General features: G+C 37.9%; 1 pseudogene; it reads right to left on the reverse strand.

The window, feature by feature from the left end:
- Window positions 1–665: 665 nt before the first annotated feature.
- LOC110299345 (olfactory receptor 52R1-like) lies at window positions 666–1,625 on the reverse strand (annotated as a pseudogene).
- Between the last annotated feature and the right edge of the window lie 16,397 nt (window positions 1,626–18,022).

Consider the following 18,022-nt stretch of genomic DNA (forward strand, 5'->3'; position numbering starts at 1 on the left):
GTTGATTATTAGATCTTGATTTAAAACTAACATTAAACAAATATCCATTTATAAAATAATATTTTCTGATAGAAATTCCAGATTGAAGAAATATGTATATTTTAACAGCTTGATGAAATGTCTAGATTCATTGAAAATTTTGCAACCTTCCATTTGAACAATGAAAATTAGGTAAAATATTTACTGACTTAATCCATGAAAAGTCTCCAGATTTTGAATTCAACAACATAGATTAAGGGGTAAAGTTGTCATATGAATAAAGAGACAGAAAAAAAGAAACAATTATAACAATAACTAAAGTTAAATTCTGCCAGAAAAATCACAGTGGATTTGTCTTTTCCAAATATTTGTTTTATCAAATAGGTCAAATTCAAATTGACCTAATCTCAATTTGAACAAAAAACTGAAAATTTAATAAATGAATTTTGTTAATAAGCTTTTTTCTTTCATCAGTTAAATCTGTATTATATACCAGATCTCTCAGATCTCTGGCTGTGGGTAACATGAAATTCATTACTTATTGTTTTAGAAGGTTTTCAACTTGTAGGATACCTGTCCTAACAGGTATGACCTTGTGATGTTATGTAATAAACCTGTGAAGTGTTTCTCATATGTGTTAATGTCAGTGTGGGTAAATGAAGACACAATATACTATGGTTCCTGGTTCATGAGCCTTTTCCACAAAATGCTTGGGTAACTCTGTCTCTGATCTGCTTGGTTCTAACTCCATATATGATGGGATTGAGCATGGGAGGAACTAGAAGATAGACATTGGCAAACATGATGTGAACAATTCGGGGCACATGGTGACCAAAGCGGTGGGTGAGGAAGGTGAAAAGGGATGGGATATATAAGGTTAAGATGACACCGATATGAGAAGCACATGTACCAAAAGCTTTGAGGCGAGCTTCACCTGAGGGCAACCTCGGCACAGCTCTCAGAATCATTGCATAAGATACACTTATGACAGCTAAGTCAAAGACAGCCACAGAGAAAGCCACAAAGAGTCCATATCCACGATTGACTCTAGTATCAGCACATACCAACTTGAGCACAGCCATGTGCTCACAGTAGGACTGGGGAATGACCTTGTTGGGGCAGAAGGGCATCCTGGAGACCATGAAACAGAAGGGGCTCACCCACAGCAGCCCTCTCACCATCACAGCTACCCCTAGTTTGATGACTACAGATGTGGTCAGGATGCTGGAATGTCGGAGTGGGAAGCAGATAGCCACATAGCGGTCCAATGCCATGTCCATGAGCACCCCAGATTCCACAGAAGAAAAGGCATGTATGAAGAACACCTGGATGAGGCAGGCATGATATTCAATCTTATGATCATGAAACCATAGTATGGCCAGCATTTTGGGTTGTGTGGAGGAGGACAGGACAAGGTCAGTGGAAGCCAGCATGGCCAGAAAGAGATTCATGGGCTCATGTAGGGTGTGGTCAATTCGGATTATGTGAAGGATGGTGATGTTTCCAGTCACTGCCACAATATACATGACACAGAATAGAAAGACAACTCAGAATTGGTAATTCTCCAGTCCTGGGATTCCAAGCAAGATGAAAAATGTAGAGTGGGAAGAGCTGTTCCTTGAAGCCAACATGAGAGAATGTGTCATATTTCCTGTGTGGTGAAGTTACTCTGCTCTCTGAAAATCATAACAGCCAAGGCATGGATGGTTATTTGCACTTCTGTAATTTTACAATTTTATTCAATATTAAATTGTAGTAAAATCATCCTTTGTAATAAATATTTTATAAAACAAATGATACTATGCTACTTATTAGAATTTGTAACATTTAAAATATTAGAACATATCAGGATCAGGGGCAATCATTTCCTAAAGAAAAATATGTTCCTGGAAGTGGAGTCTACTGAGTGAAAACAAGCATGACAAGTTAGTTACAATCAACTTTGTCATTTTCTCTTTGACAAATTACTTGGTCTTTAACACAGTTCCATTCATCTCTGTGTTGTGTCATTTGAGCAACTCTAGCTCATGATAGGAAGGAAGAATGTAATACGGGACCACAGTAATTTATTTTCATATTTAGCACAGTTACCATCTTGGTTCTAGCCTACAGAAAATGACATGGTTTTTTTAATGAAAATCCTAGACCATAACCAATTTATGCTTTCTGGGGGACCCACTCCTTTTAAATCAGTACCTTTCTCTTTTATATTGTAACAGTAGGCACAGACAACATGTTGGTACCTGTCTGCAGCTATATTCTGAAACAGACTTGCTTATACAAAGTCAACTGGGCTTTGATTTGCAGACTGCAATTTACTCAGGGATGTCAGAGATGATAAATTACTTGGTCTTTAACACAGTTCCATTCATCTCTGTGTTGTGTCATTTGAGCAACTCTAGCTCATGATAGGAAGGAAGAATGTAATACGGGACCACAGTAATTTATTTTCATATTACAAGAAGATGGCTTTGAACCTGATACTCTGTTTAGCACACTTTTTTTTTTTGATAAGTAGAAGTTCTGTCAAATGTTATTCCCTTTCCGAGTTTCTCCTCTGAAAATCTCATATCCCCTCTTCCCCACCCCTGCCCCCTGCTCCCCAATCCACCCACTTCTGCTTCCTGACCCTGGCATTCCCCTATTCTGGGGCATAGAACCTTCACAGGACCAAGGGCCTCTCCTACCATTAATGACTGACTAGGCTACATATGCAGCTAGAGCCATGAGTCCCACCATGTGTTTTCTTTAACATTTGAAATGTAAATAAAGAAAACATTTATTAAAAATTACATTAAAATACAACAAAATAAAATCAAATAATTTTTTTCTTAAAAAAAAAGAAACTAAGAAAAAAAGAAGTTGGGTCAATGTATAGTGAGTGAGATATCAAGTAAAGTCCAATATTCAGATGCAACACACCCATTAAATGATTTTCCATATCATTGACTGGAAACTTTGCTCATAAAATCTCCTGATCCCCACTTGAGCTATGCTCATCAGAGTTAAGGCCATTTCTCATGCTAGAAATTGTGGAGGAATTTATCCAGTGCCAGCTTTTGTATGTTCTTTCTTAATGCACTTGTTTTTTCATGTCTGAGCTCCAAAGGAATGAACCTTGTCACACACACACACACACACACAGAGAGAGAGAGAGAGAGAGAGAGAGAGAGAGAGAGAGAGAGAGAGTTAAGACATAGGTGACAGATTAATTGCTTCTTACCAAACATCTTTTCTCTTAGTCGTTGCTGTCCTGTGCTTGTGTTTGAGAGCCTCACTTTTCACCTCTTTCATTACAGCAACCCTCAGGTGAAAACAGTATCCTCACTGTCTCCCTTAACAAATGTTTGCAAACTAAAAAAGGTTTTATTTCATAGGTGTCTAGTATAGTAAAAGTTCTTTTCAAGATCAAACAGTCCTCATATCTGTCTTATAAACCTTTATCTATAATGGCTGAGGGCACTGAGGCTCAGATTTTAGAAGTCCTCTCTATACCACAAAGCTTACCAACCATCCTAGCTCACCATGAGATTGCCCAAGTACTCCTGTGAAATTTTCAGTGACAGTTCAGATAGGCACATCAACTGGTGCTCAGGGCCTCTGCTCTTACATTTACCAGATTCAATCTACACAAACAGTACCACATTTTCTGATTAAACCAGGGGCTTCATCCTTTCCTGCCCAGTATGTAACTCTCACTTTCTGAGGACTAAAGGTGATAGACAAACATACTTAGATCATCTTCACTCTGGCCCACAGTTGCTAGACTGGGTGCTACAGGCCTACCTTGTCAATGTGGGTAGTTATTTCTGATTGTTGGGGACAGATTACTGGTTTATGAGACCTTTCACTAAAGTTCCTTAAAATCTATTGTTCTAACTTATCTAGAGTTTCTGTGTCATTATTTATCATGAAAAACAATAAGAGCTCAGAACTTTTAAAGATCTGTCAATAATCACATGTAAAATTACTGTCTGAATACATATCTCCTAGACCAGGGCTCCTAGAGGAACACAATGCCTGTCTCTATTGGAAACAAATAGTTAAGAATCCTGCTTAACATGGATCTGGCAAATTGCTAACCCATTGTAACAAATGCCAATTTACAGAGTACTTAGAAATTAAACTGAATTAGAGAATTTGGACTCAGGATTCTTCTACTTCCCTTGACCAGAGCCATGATCAAGCAATTTATTGCTTTTTCTGGGGTTCTCTCTCTCTCTCTCTCTCTCTCTCTCTCTCTCTCTCTCTCTCTCTCTCTCTCTTTCGCTCCCCACCCCCTCTGTCTCAATAGAATAGAATACAATCTATGCATAATGGACAGGTGGTTGCTGATCCTTTGTCATTTGTGTTACATAAAGAAGAATTTCCTTAGGCAAAGAACAGGTTGTCATTTTGCTTTGGTTTGAAAAATGGTGTTGTACAGTCCTTAGACAAGAGGAAAAAGAAATATAGTTTAACTTTTGCCCAGTACTCCTTGTTCCTATATTATTCTATAACATATACTGTTCTTAGTTTTACATGATATAACTACTATTAAAATACTATATAACATTGCTCAACATGAGATTAAATTAAGTTATATACTTGTAAAACATTAATGAAAGCATGCTGAACATTTGAGTCTCACTGTGGACTATCTGAATCTACGTGCAGAGCCTGTGAGATTCACATTCATCCTGTTGCTGGAGAGCCTCTGCCTGGAAGGTATCTTCCTACCTTTCTAGGTCTGACACAGAGGAAGTCATGATTCTTCTCCCCATCTGAAAGTGTAGCTCAGTTGGCTTGAATTTCTACACAAGTTGCTCTCATCAAGCCAGTGCTGTCAATATAGTACATCACTCTCCTTCTGGATTCTTGAAGAGTATGTGTGTTCTACTGATTTCTGAGAAAGAAAAAAATTGCCTTTGGCAAAAGGAATAATTTACCCAGACTAATTCTGTATCTTTAGCAAGCTAAATATGGCTAAATATGTTTTATGATTACCCCGGTATTCAGCCTTATTTAGAGATTTTGGTTCAGGGTCTATTTAAGGAACTGTATTTTCTGTCCGTTTCCCCCAAGCACTTAATCTTTTCCTTTTTCTATTTTTACTACCTCATATTTACAATAACTGCAATTATTCCCTCTGAGACTAGCAGCTGTAGCTGGGAGAATTAACCCCTAACTTTATTCTCTTAAGTGTATATAGGAACACAAAAACCGGTTTACATGAATGCAGAAAAAGGTGGGTTATTGGAATTACATAAATGAGCTGATGCTTTTGTTAAAACATTTAATTAAAATATCTATGACCTCATGTAAGGTATATTATTTGCAACATGAAAGCTCACTGAGACTTCACATAGGTTTAAGTATAACTATGAGAGGTATGACCATAAACATGAAAGGCACTCAGATGTATGTGAGCATATGTGTATATATGTGGAAGTGTTGAAAATTACTTGTTTTAAGTATGTATAATTAATGTAAACATCTTATTCTATGAATTCATATTGTACAATGCACAGCCTTTGGTTAAGTACATGCCTACTTATATTCTTGATAGTCTAAAATGGCAAATCAAGATTTACATAAGTATATGGCATTATTTTGAAATAGGACTGTTTTGAAATGATGATGAGATAAAGCTCTCCTAGAGTATGATGAATTATTAGTCCAATATGACTGAAGTTCTTATCTAAACATGAAACCATATATCATGTATATGTGAGCACCAACACACACACATACACACACACACACACACACACACACACACACACACTGTTAACAGGAAGGCAGAGAGATTGAGGTATTGTCCCTATAAATGCTGGTTTCCATCAGAAGATAAAACAGAAGGACAGATGAGATTCTGCTCCCACAAAACCAAGGGAATGAACGACGTGTATTAACTCACTGATAACAGACTTGAAGCTCCTGGATCTATGACAAAGGTACTTCTGTTGTTAAGCCACTAAGTTGGTAATCCAAAGGGAGGTTGTGGACAGACATCAAAAAAAAAAAAAAAAAAAAAAAAAGATAACGGCATAATGATGCTCCTGCTTTGTAGGATCACTTAATAATCTTTAGTTGTGATTAAACTTAAAAACTTAATAAGGATCACTTGCCAATAATAAGCCCTGGAGTTGCTGAGATAAAAGAAAAATCCAAAGAATAAGAGAATGGATTGAGGTAACTAAGAATTATAAAAATGAACTTCAATGCTGCTTGAATAGGCATAAACAAGAGCTCATTAAATTGCAAAAATGATTATTAAAAAGTATGAGACACTCCAGCACCCGCAGTTCCTTGCCCGCTGAGTCTCCGGACAACCACAAGGACCCACACAGCATCCCCCACAGGATCCTAAGACCTCTGGTGAGTGGAACACAGCGTCTGTTCCAATCCAATCACTCGGAACCTCAGACTGCATTAATTAAGGAAGCAGATAAACTGGCCTGATCAGGGGTACAAGTACCTTCTGGTCCAATCCAGCACCGGGTTCCTTGCCTGCGGAGTCTAGGGACACCCACAAGGACCCATACAGCATCACCCACAGGATCCTAAGACCTCTGGTGAGTGGAACACAACTTCTGCCAGGAGGCAGGTTTGAACACCAGATATCTGGGCAACTTCCCTGCAAGAGGAGAGCTTGCCTGCAGAGAGTACTCTGACCACTGAAACTAAGGAGAGAGCTAGTCTCCCAGGTCTGCTGATAGAGGCTAATATAATCACCTAAGGAACAAGCTCTAACCAGAGACAACTATAACAACTAGCTCCAGAGATTACCAGATGGCAAAAGGCAAATGTAAAAATCCTACTAACAGAAATCAAGACCACTCACCATCATCAGAACATAGCACTCCCACCCCACCTAGTCCTGGGCACCCCAACACACCTGAAAAACTAGACCTGGATTTAAAAGCATATCTCATGATGATGGTAGAGTACATCAAGAAGGACTTTAATAACTCACTTAAAGAAATACAGGAGAACACAACTAAACAGGTAGAAGACCTTAAAGAGGAAACACAAAAATCCCTTAAAGAATTACAGGAAAAAAAGACCAAACAGGTGATGGAATTGAATAAAACTATCCAAGACCTAAAAAGAGAACTAGACACAATACAGAAAACCCAAAGTGAGGCAACGCTGGAGATAGAAACCCTAGGAAAGAAATCTGGAACCATAGATGCGAGCATCAGCAAACATAATACAAGAGATATAAGAGAGAATCTCAGGTGCAGAAGATTCCATAGAGAACTTCGGCACAACAATCAAAGAAAATACAAAACGCAAAAAGATCCTAACTCAAAACATCCAGGAAATCCAGGACACAATGAGAAGACCAAACCTACTGATAATAGGAGTTGATGAGAATGAAGATTTTCAACTTAAAGGGCCCGCAAATATCTTCAACAAAATTATAAAAGAAAACTTTCCAAACCTAAAGAATGACATGCCCATGAACATACAAGAAGCCTACAGAACTCCAAATAGACTGGACCAGAAAAGAAATTCCTCCCTATACATAATAATCAGAACAACAAATGCACCAAATAAAGAGAGAATATTAAAAGCAGTAGGGAGAAAAGTCAAGTAACATATAAAGGCAGGCCTATCAGAATTACACCAGACTTTTCAGCAGAGACTATGAAAGCCAGAAGAGCCTGGACAGATGTTATACAGACACTAAGAGAACACAAATGCCAGCCCAGGCTACTATACCCAGCCAAACTCTCAATTACCATAGATGGAGAAACCAAAGTATTCCACAACAAAACCAAATTCACACATTATCTTTCCACCAATCCAGCCCTTCAAAGGATAATAACAGAAAAAAACCAATCCAAGGAGTGAAATCACGCCCTAGAAAAAGCAAGAAAGTAATCCCTCAACAAACCAGAAAGAAGAAAGCCACAAGAACAGAATGCCAACTCTAACAACAAAAATAAAAGGAAGCAACAAGTACTTTTCCTTAATATCTCTTAATATCAATGGTCTCAATTCCCCAATAAAGACATAGGCTAACAGACTGGCTACAAAAACAGGACCCAACATTCTGCTGCTTACAGGAAACCCATCTCAGGGAAAAGACAGACCCTACCTCAAAGTGAAAGGCTGGAAAACAATTTTTCAAGCAAATGGTATGAAGAAACAAGCTGGAGTAGCCATTCTAATAGTGAATAAAATTGACTTCCAACCCAAAGTTATCAAAAAAGACAAGGAGGGACACGATACTCATCAAAGGTAAAATCCTCCAAGAGAATCTCTCAATTCTGAATATCTATGCTCAAAATGCAAGGGTAGCCACATTCATTAAAGACACTTTAGTAAAGCTCAAAGCACACATTGCACCTCACACAATAATAGTGGGAGACTTCAACACACCACTTTCATCAACGGACAGATCCTGGAAACAGAAACTGAACAGGGACACAGTGAAACTAACAAAAGTTATGAAACAAATGGATTGAACAGATATCTACATCTTAAAACAAAAGGATATACCTTCTTCTCAGCACCTCAGGGGAACTTCTCCAAAATTAACCATATAATTTTTCACAAAACAGGACTCAACAGATACAAAAATATTGAAATTGTCCATGCATCCTATCAGACCACCATGGACTAAGGCTGATCTTCAATAACAACATAAATAATAGAAAGCCAATATTCACATGGAAACTGAACAACACTCTTCTCAATGATACCTTGGTCAAGGAAGGAATAAAGAAAGAAATTAAAGACTTTTTAGAGTTTAATGAAAATGAAGCCACAACATACCCAAACCTATGGGACACAATGAAAGCATTTCTAAGAGGGAAACTCATAGCTCTGAGTGCCTCCAAAAAGAAACTAGAGAGAGCACACACTAGCAGCTTGACAACACATATAATAGCTCTAGAAAAAAAGGAAGAAAATTCACCCAAGAGGAGTAGACCGCAGGAAATAATCAAACTCAGGGGCGAAATCAACCAAGTTGAAACAAGAAGAACTATTCAAAGAATTAACCAAAAGAGGAGTTGGTTCTTTGAGAAAATCAACAAGATAGATAAACCCTTAGCTACACTCACTAGAGGGCACAGGGGCAGCATCCTAATTAACAAAATCAGAAACGAAAAGGGAGACATAACAACAGATCCTGAAGATATCCGAAACACCATCAGATCCTTCTACAAAAGGCTATACTCAACAAAACTGTAAAACATGGATGAAATGGACAAATTTCTAAACAGATACCAGGTACCAAAGTTAAATCAGGATCAAGTTAATGATCTAAACAGTCCCATATCCCCTAAAGAAATAGAAGCAGTCATTAATAGTCTCCTGGCCAAAAATAGCCCAGGACCAGATGGGTTTAGTGCAGAGTTCTATCATACCTTCAAAGAAGATCTAATTGCAGTTCTGCACAAAATATTCCACGAAATAGAAGTAGAAGGTACTCTACCCAACTCATTCTATGAAGCCACAATTACTCTGATACCTAAACCACAGAAAGATCCAACAAAGATAGAGAACTTCAGACCAATTTCCCTTATGAATATCGATGCAAAATTACTCAATAAAATTCTCACTAACCGATTCCAAGAACACATTAAAGCAATCATCCATCCTGACCAAGTAGGTTTTATTCCAGGGATGCAGGGATGGTTTAATATACGGAAATCCATCAACGTAATCCATTATATAAACAAACTCAAAGACAAAAACCACATGATCATCTCGTTAGTTGCAGAAAAAGCATTAGACAAGATCCAACACCCTTTCATGATAAAAGTCTTGGAAAGATCAGGAATTCAAGGCCCATTCCTAAACATGATAAAAGCAATCTACAGCAAACCAGTAGCCAACATCAAAGTAAATGGTGAGAAGCTTGAAGCAATCCCACTAAAATCAGGGACTAGACAAGGCTGCCCTCTTTCTCCTTACCTATTCAACATAGTACTTGAAGTACTAGCCAGAGCAATTAGACAACAAAAGGAGATCAAGGGGATACAAATTGGAAAAAATGAAGTGAAAATATCACTTTTGCAGATGATATGATAGTATATATAAGTGACCCTAAAAATTCCACCAGAGATCGCCTAAGCCTGATAAACAGCTTCGGTGAAGTAGCTCGATATAAAATTAACTCAAACAGGTCAGTGACCTTTCTGTACACAAAGGATAAACAGGCTGAGAAAGAAATTAGGGAAACAACACCCTTCTCAATAGTCACAAATAATATAAAATATCTTGCCGTGACTAACTAAGGAAGTGAAAGATATGTATGATAAGAACTTCAAATCTCTGAAGAAAGAAATTATAGAAGATCTCAGAAGATGGAAAGATCTCCCATGCTCATGGATTGGCAGGATCAACATTGTAAAAATGGCTATCTTGCCAAAAGCAATCTACAGATTCAATGCAATCCCCATCAAAATTCCAACTCAATTATTCAAAGAGTTAGAAAGAGCAATCTGCAAATTCATCTGGAATAACAAAAAAACTACGATAGCAAAAACTCTTCTAAAGGATAAAAGAACCTCTGGTGGAATCACCATGCCTGACCTAAAGCTGTACTACAGAGCAATTGTGATAAAAATTGCATGGTACTGGTATAGTGACAGACAAGTAGACCAATGAAATAGAATTGAAGACCCAGAAATGACCCCACACACCTATGGTCACTTGATCTTTGACAAGGGAGCTAAAACCATCCAGTGGAAAAAAGACAGCATTTTCAACAAATGGTGCTGTCACAACTGGTGGTTATCATGTAGAAGAATGAGAATTGACCCATTCCTATCTCCTTGTACTAAGGTCAAATCTAAGTGGATTAAGGAACTCCAAATAAAACCAGAGACACTGAAACTTATTGAGGAGAAAGTAGGGAAAACCCTCGAAGATATGGGTACAGGAGAAAAATTCCTGAATAGAACAGCAATGGCTTGTGCTGTAAGATCGAGAATCTACAAATGGGACCTAATAAAATTGCAAAGCTTCTGCAAGGCAAAACACCGTCAATAAGGCAAAAAGGACACCAACAGATTGGGAAAGGATCTTTACCTATATAAATCAGATAGGGGTCTAATATATATATAAAGAAGTCAAGAAGGTAGACTCCAGAAAATCAAATAACCCCATTAAAAAATGGGGCTCAGAGCTAAACAAAGAATTCTCACCTGAGGAATACCGAATGGCTGAGAAGCACCTGAAAAAATGTTCAACATCCTTAATCATCAGGGAAATGCAAATCAAAACAACCCTGAGATTCCACCTCACACCAGTCAGAATGGCTAAGATCAAAAATTCAGGTGACAGCAGATGCTGGTGAGGATGTGGAGAAAGAGGAACACTCCTCCATTGTGGTGGGATTGCAAGCTTGTACAACCACTCTGGAAATCAGTCTTGTGGTTCCTCAGAAAATTGGACATAGTACTACTGGAGAATCCCGCAATACCTCTTCTGGGCATATATCCAGAAGATGTCTCAACTGGTAGGAAGGACACATGCTCCACTATGTTCATAGCAGCCTTATTTATAATACCCAGAACCTGGAAAGAACCCAGATGCCCGTCAACAGAGGAAGGGATACAAAAAATGTGGTACATTTACACAATGGAGTACTACTCAGCTATTAAAAGGAATGAATTTATGAAATTCCTAGGCAAATGGTTGGACCTGGAGGGCATCATCCTGAGTGAGGTAACACAATCACAAAAGAACTCAAATGATATGTACTCACTGATTAGTGGATATTAGCCCAGAAACTTAGTATACCCGCGATATAAGATACAATTTGCAAAACACATGAAACTGAAGAAGAACAAAGACCAAAGTGTGGACACTTTGCCCCTTCTTAGAATTGGAAACAATCACCCATGGAAGGAGTTACAGAGACAAAGTTAGGAGGTGAGACAAAAGGATGGACCATCTAGAGACTGCCATATCCAGGGATCCATCCCATAATTAGCCTCCAAACGATGACACCATTGCATACACTAGTAAGCGTTTGCTGAAAGGACCCTGATATAGCTTTCTCTTGTGAGACTAGACCGGGGCCTAGCAAACACATAAGTGGATGCTCACAGTCAGCTATTGGATGGATCACAGGGCCCCCAATGGAGGAGCTAGAGAAAGTATCCAAGGAGCTAAAGAGATCTGCAACCCTGTAGGTGCAACAACATTATGAACTAACCAGTACCCAGGAGCTCTTGACTCTAGCTGCATATGTATCAAAAACACTGGAAAGAGAGGCCCATTGGACATGCAAATTTTATATGCCCCAGAACAGGGGAACGCCAGGGCCAAAAAGTGGGAATGGGTGGGTAGGAGAGTCGGGGGAATGGTATGGGGGACTTTTGGGATAGCATTGGATATGTAATTGAGGAAAATACGAAATAAAAACAATATTTATTTTAAAAAGTATTATACAAAAAGCTAACTTTCTCACATTAGTATAGCCTCTATGTCTAGACATGGCAATCACAAATGCTGTGCCCAGAAAACAGCAGAGTTAATGTAAAATAATTACAATTTTAAAAACATACTTGCTGTCTTAGTTAATTTTCCTCAATATGCTCTGTATTTCAGTTTCTATTTCTAAGAGTCAAGGGGCTAAGGCCTTATAAAATGCTGATTCATGGAATGATCAAAAGGGAACCTGGGGTAAATGTGTAAATTTCAAAGGAAGTAGCTTGGACAATTGCTGTAAATAAAAGTCTGGGCTTTAGTCTGCAAGAGACAGCTGTCTTGAGCAGATTACAGAGCTCTCAGTTGGCATCCATCACCGATTCTGAGTCATTCTTTTATTTTCTTTTTTTACTATCTTCTCCAATTTTATTACATATATGTTTCTTTTAGTAATTTTTATAAGGTAAAATGGGATTATAAATTCTATGAGAAAATACAGCTGAAGACACACCTAAATTTTAAAGTAGATACATAAATATGTAACATAACAGCTGTATTTTCAAACCAGGACTTTCTATAGAGACATTTTCATGTGAGTGAATCCAGCTAGCTATAAGCAGTTATTAGAGAGGAATGGGGTAGGAACTAATGTCTGAATAGAGACAGTTTGAAAGGGTGGAAAGTCCCAGAACATGGTTCCCCTCCTTAGGTTCCAACTAACACAGATGCCTGGAACAGCGTTTGTCACTCATGATTCCCATGAAAATGAGTAATTAGGTAATTGCAATGCTATAGGGACAAGGTAGTCCTACTTGGCATAAATTATTATTATTATTATCATCATTATTACTTTATTATCATTATTATTAGTCTCTTTTTCCAGTCCAGTCATCATGCCCCTTTAGGTCCATCCTCCAACTGCTGCTCATTCCACTCCTCCTCCCTGTCTCAAAGAAGATGTTGCACTATTCCTTACCCCACCACACTTCCCTACTCCCTGGGGCCTCAAGTCTCAGGAGAGCTAAGCACGTCCTCTCCCCTTGTAGCCAGACCATGCAGTCCTCCGCGATATATGTGTCTGGGGCCTCTCACCAGCCAGTGTATGCTGCTGGTTGGTGGCCCAGTATCCAGGAAATCTCAGGAGTCTAGGTCAGTTGAGACTGCTGGTCTTCTTAAGGGGTCGCCCTCCTGGCCATCTTCCTCCATTCTCCCCGAACCCCAATTCAACCACAGGGGTCCCCGGCCTCCTTTAAATGGTTGCGTGCAAGTATCTACATCTGACTCTTTGAGTTTCCTGTTGGGCCTCTTGGAGGGCAGCCATGCCAGACTCCCTTCTGCAAGCACACAACAGCATCAGCAGCAGTGTGGAAAGACAATTTCTTTTCTTGAGAGACTTGAAGTTCTTGTCATACAGATCTTTCACTTGTTTGATTAGAGTCGCACCAGTGCATTTTATATTACTTATGACCATTGTGAAGGGTGTCCTTTCCCTAATTTCTCTATCAGCCTGTTTATCATTTGTATAAAGTAAGGCTACTGATTTATTTGAGTTAATTTTATATTCAGCCACATTACTAACATTGTGTATCAGCTGGAGAAGTTCTCTGGTAGGATTTTTTGTGGCTGCTTATGTGTTCTACCATATCATCTGCAAGTAGTGATACCTTGACTTTTTCTTTGCCAACTTGTATCCCCTTGATTATCTTCTGTTATTGTATTGCTCTAGCTAGAACTTCAAGTACTATATTGAATAGATAAGGGGAGGGTGGGCATCCTTGCCTTGTCCCTGATTTTAGTGGAATTGCTTCAAGTATCACTCCATTTAATTTGATATTGACTGTTAGTTTACTGTATATTGCTTTTATTATCTTTATGTATAGTATGGGCCTTAAATTCCTGATTTCACCAATACTTGTAACATGAAGCAGTGATATATTTTCTCAAATGTTTTTTCTGCATCTAATGTGTTGATCATGTGATTTTTTTTTCCTTCTACAATCCTCTGTAGATCTGGATTTGTAGATAGATACTGTTTAAATTTGGTTTTCTCCTGTAATATTTTGATTTCTCCATCTATTCTGATTGAGAGTTTTGCTGGGTATAATACCCTGGGCTGGCATTTGTGTTCTCATAGAATCTGCATGACCTCTATCCAGGATCCTCTGGCTTTTAGAATCTCTGTTGAAAGTGTGGTATAATTTGGAAAGGTCTGCCTTATGTTACTTAGCATTTTTCCCTTATGGCTTTTAATATTCTTTCTTTGTTCTGTGCATTTAGTGTTGTGATTATTATGTGATGAGTGGATTTTCTTTTCTTCTCCAATCTATTTGGTGTCCTTTAGGCTTCTTGTACATTTATGGCTGTCTCTTTTTTTAGGTTGGGGAAGTTTTTTCTATGATTTTGTTGAAGACGTTTTCAGGTCCTTGGAGCTGGGAATCTTTGCTCTCTTCTATTCCTATTATTCTTAGATTTTGCTTTTTTATTGAGTCCTGGATTTCCTAGATGTTTAAGGTTGGGAGATTTTATGTTTTGAATTTTCTTTGACCATTGTGTCACTATCTTTTAAAGTATATTCTACACCTGACATTCTCTCTTCTATCTCTTTTATTCTGTTCGTGATGCTTACATCTGTAACTCTTGACCTCTTTTCTAGATTTTCCATTTCAAGAGTTCCCTCCATTTGTGTTTTCTTTATTGTTTCTATTTCTACTTTTAGGTCTTGGATCACTTTATTCAATTCCTTCACCTGTTTAATTGTGTTTTCCTCTGTTACTCTAAGGGATTTATTTGGACTTTTATATGTTTACTGGTGCCTGCCTCCTGTGTCTCTGGCTTGCTGTAGTCTCCTGAGATGCCTGTTGCCCTGGTTGCAGTGACTCTCCTGGGAGGCCTCAGCCTGTAGAGTCTTCAGAGGAGCAGTCAAGCTGTTGCTCTGTGTGTAGCTGTTCTCCTGGGAGGCCATCAGACTGTCAGGTCAGTTGCCCTGCATGCAGAAAATCTCCTAGGAGGCCTTCAGACTATGGTGTCTTTAGAGGAGCAGACAAGCTGGTGATTGGCCCAAGCAGAAGGCACAGACCAGAAGAGCCTGAGTCATTATTTCAAGCATCTCATTCACCCCCTTCCTCAGGATCCTTTCTCAGGGTCCTTAGCATCCCCTGGTAGAATTACAGATAGTCTTATATCATCTGAGATTAGCAATACTTTGACTTCTTCCTTTCCAGTCTCTATCCTTTTAATCTCCTTTAGTTGTTTTATTGCTCTAGCTAGAACTTCAAGTACTATATTAAATAGATATGGAGAGAGAGAGGATAGCCTTGTCTCGTTCCTGATTTTAGTAGAGTTGCTTTGAGTTTCTCTCCATTAAATAACTTAATGTTGGTTGTCAGCTTGCTATGTTGATTTTATTATGTTTAGGTATTCTTTATATCCCTACTCTCCTCAACACTTTTATCATGAAGGGCTGTTGGACTTTGTCAAAGGCTTTCTCAGCATCTAATGCATGAAACTTGTTTGTTTCTTTTGTTTTGATTATATGGTGGATTACTTTATTGAATTTTGTATATTGAACTATCCCTGCATCTTGATTATGGAGAATGATGTTTTTGAAGTGTTCTTTGATTGAGTTTTAGAGTATTTTATTGAGTATTTGTGTATTTATGCTTATAGTGGGAGTTGGTTTGTAGTTTTCTTTGTTGAATGTTTCTGTGGTTTGAGTTTCAGTATGACGGTGACTGTTTAAAATATTTTGAAAAAAAATTTTATGTTTTAATTTTATAGAATAATTTGAGGATCTCTTCTCTGAAAGTCTGGTAGAATAGTAAGTTAAAAATGTCTGCCTCTAGGCTCTTTTGAGTTTGGAGGCTTTTAACAAATACTTCTATTTCCTTGTGTGTTATAAGTCTATTTAAATTGTTTATCTGATCCTGATTTATGTAGGTCGTATCTATCAAAAAATTATACATTTTTTTAGATTCTCCAATTCTATGGAGTACAGGTATTTAAAGAATGATATAATGGTTCTTTGAATTTCCTCAGTGCCCATTACATCACTGTTTTATTTTTGAAATTATAATTATATTTATCCCTTCCCTTTTATCATTTCAATTATCCCATATACCCCTTCAATCTCTCTTTTCTCCAGATTCATGGCCTTTTATTCCACTGTTATTACATGCATACGTATTAATGTCTATAGATAGATAGATAGATAGATAGATAGATAGATAGATAGATAGATACATAGATACATAGATACATAGATACATAGATACATAGATACATAGATACATAGATACATAGATACATAGATACATAGATATTATAATGTAACTTATATGTATGTTTCCCAGATTAATCACCTGGCATTGGACAACCAATTGGTGTGTTCTTCTGACTAAGTGATGAATAGACTCTTTGGGCTTTAGTTGGTTTCTTAATTATAAAAATATATTTTATTTGCTTCATATTATTTTCACATTGGAGGTTTACTCTTAAGTAAGCTCACCTTTTCTAGTTCTTTATAAACTTTAGCTGGCTGTTTCAACTCAGCTCTTCTGGCTCAAACTCCTCTCCAAGCTGCCTGATTCAATCTGACTTCTCACTGAAATGGCCTCAAAATAACTCTGACTTCTAATATCCTGTCTACATCTTATTTTCTGGCTTCAACTGCCTCATATGGCTGACCTTCACTGAACTTTATGAATTCATAAATGAACTCAACTCCACTGCACTGAACTCACTGCAGTACTGCCTTCCAAGTGACTGAACTCATTCAAGTCCACTGCACTGAAATCAACTGACTAAAGTGAAGGAAACTCCACTCAACTGAACTGACCCACTCCAACTCCCTCCACTGCTCTTAAATCTTTTCTCCTAAAAGTTGGGTGCATCCTATCTCTGACTTATTCTGTCAAATCTCTCCTCTTCTTTTGGGGATTAGAATGGGTGTACTAAGATCATGCCTGCATTCTATCAAGATTGCTCAGACCTAGAAGGTCTTTGGTATGATCAGAGCAGCCATGTTGCTGCAGTAAAATTCCCCTAAACTGATTAAATTCCCAAAGTAAAATCTGCTTTCTTCTGTCCCATTTCCAGTCTTGTTATATATTTTATAGTATATATTGCTTTATTGAATTAGCTAAGATTGCCAGTGCAATATAAGGTAGAACTATATAAAATATTGGTTTCTCTCTGTATATACTAGAGAAAGTTTTCAATATTTTACAATAAAGTATGCTTTTCACAACTGCATCTATCAAAGACTAATGTCACCTTCATTCATAATAAAGTTATCTGTCAAGGTCAGATGCCAAAGTTCATAAACTTACTTTGTGAGTGTCGAGATTCATGATTTTTGATCATGCTGATTCTGTCATTCAGCTAGTGATTTGATGATATTTTGTATGAAATGTTTACATCACTGTTTGTCAGTGAGAATGACCAAAATGTATTCTTTTTGGGGGAGGAAAGGGTTTTGTTTTTGTTTTTTTTTTTTTTGGCTTACACTTCTACATCATAGTCCACCATTGAAAAGGAAAGGCAGAGCAGGAACTTGGAAGCAGAAGCTAAGGCAGAGGCCATGAAGGGATTGTTGTATACTGGCTTGCTCTTTGATCCTGCCTTTCCTTGTAACTCTAAAGCATTTAAGATACTACAGGAAGAA

The sequence above is a fragment of the Mus caroli genome, unplaced genomic scaffold (genome assembly GCF_978045245.1).
Source record: "Mus caroli unplaced genomic scaffold, Mus_caroli_1 scaffold_8, whole genome shotgun sequence".
Taxonomy (NCBI): Eukaryota; Metazoa; Chordata; class Mammalia; order Rodentia; family Muridae; genus Mus; species Mus caroli.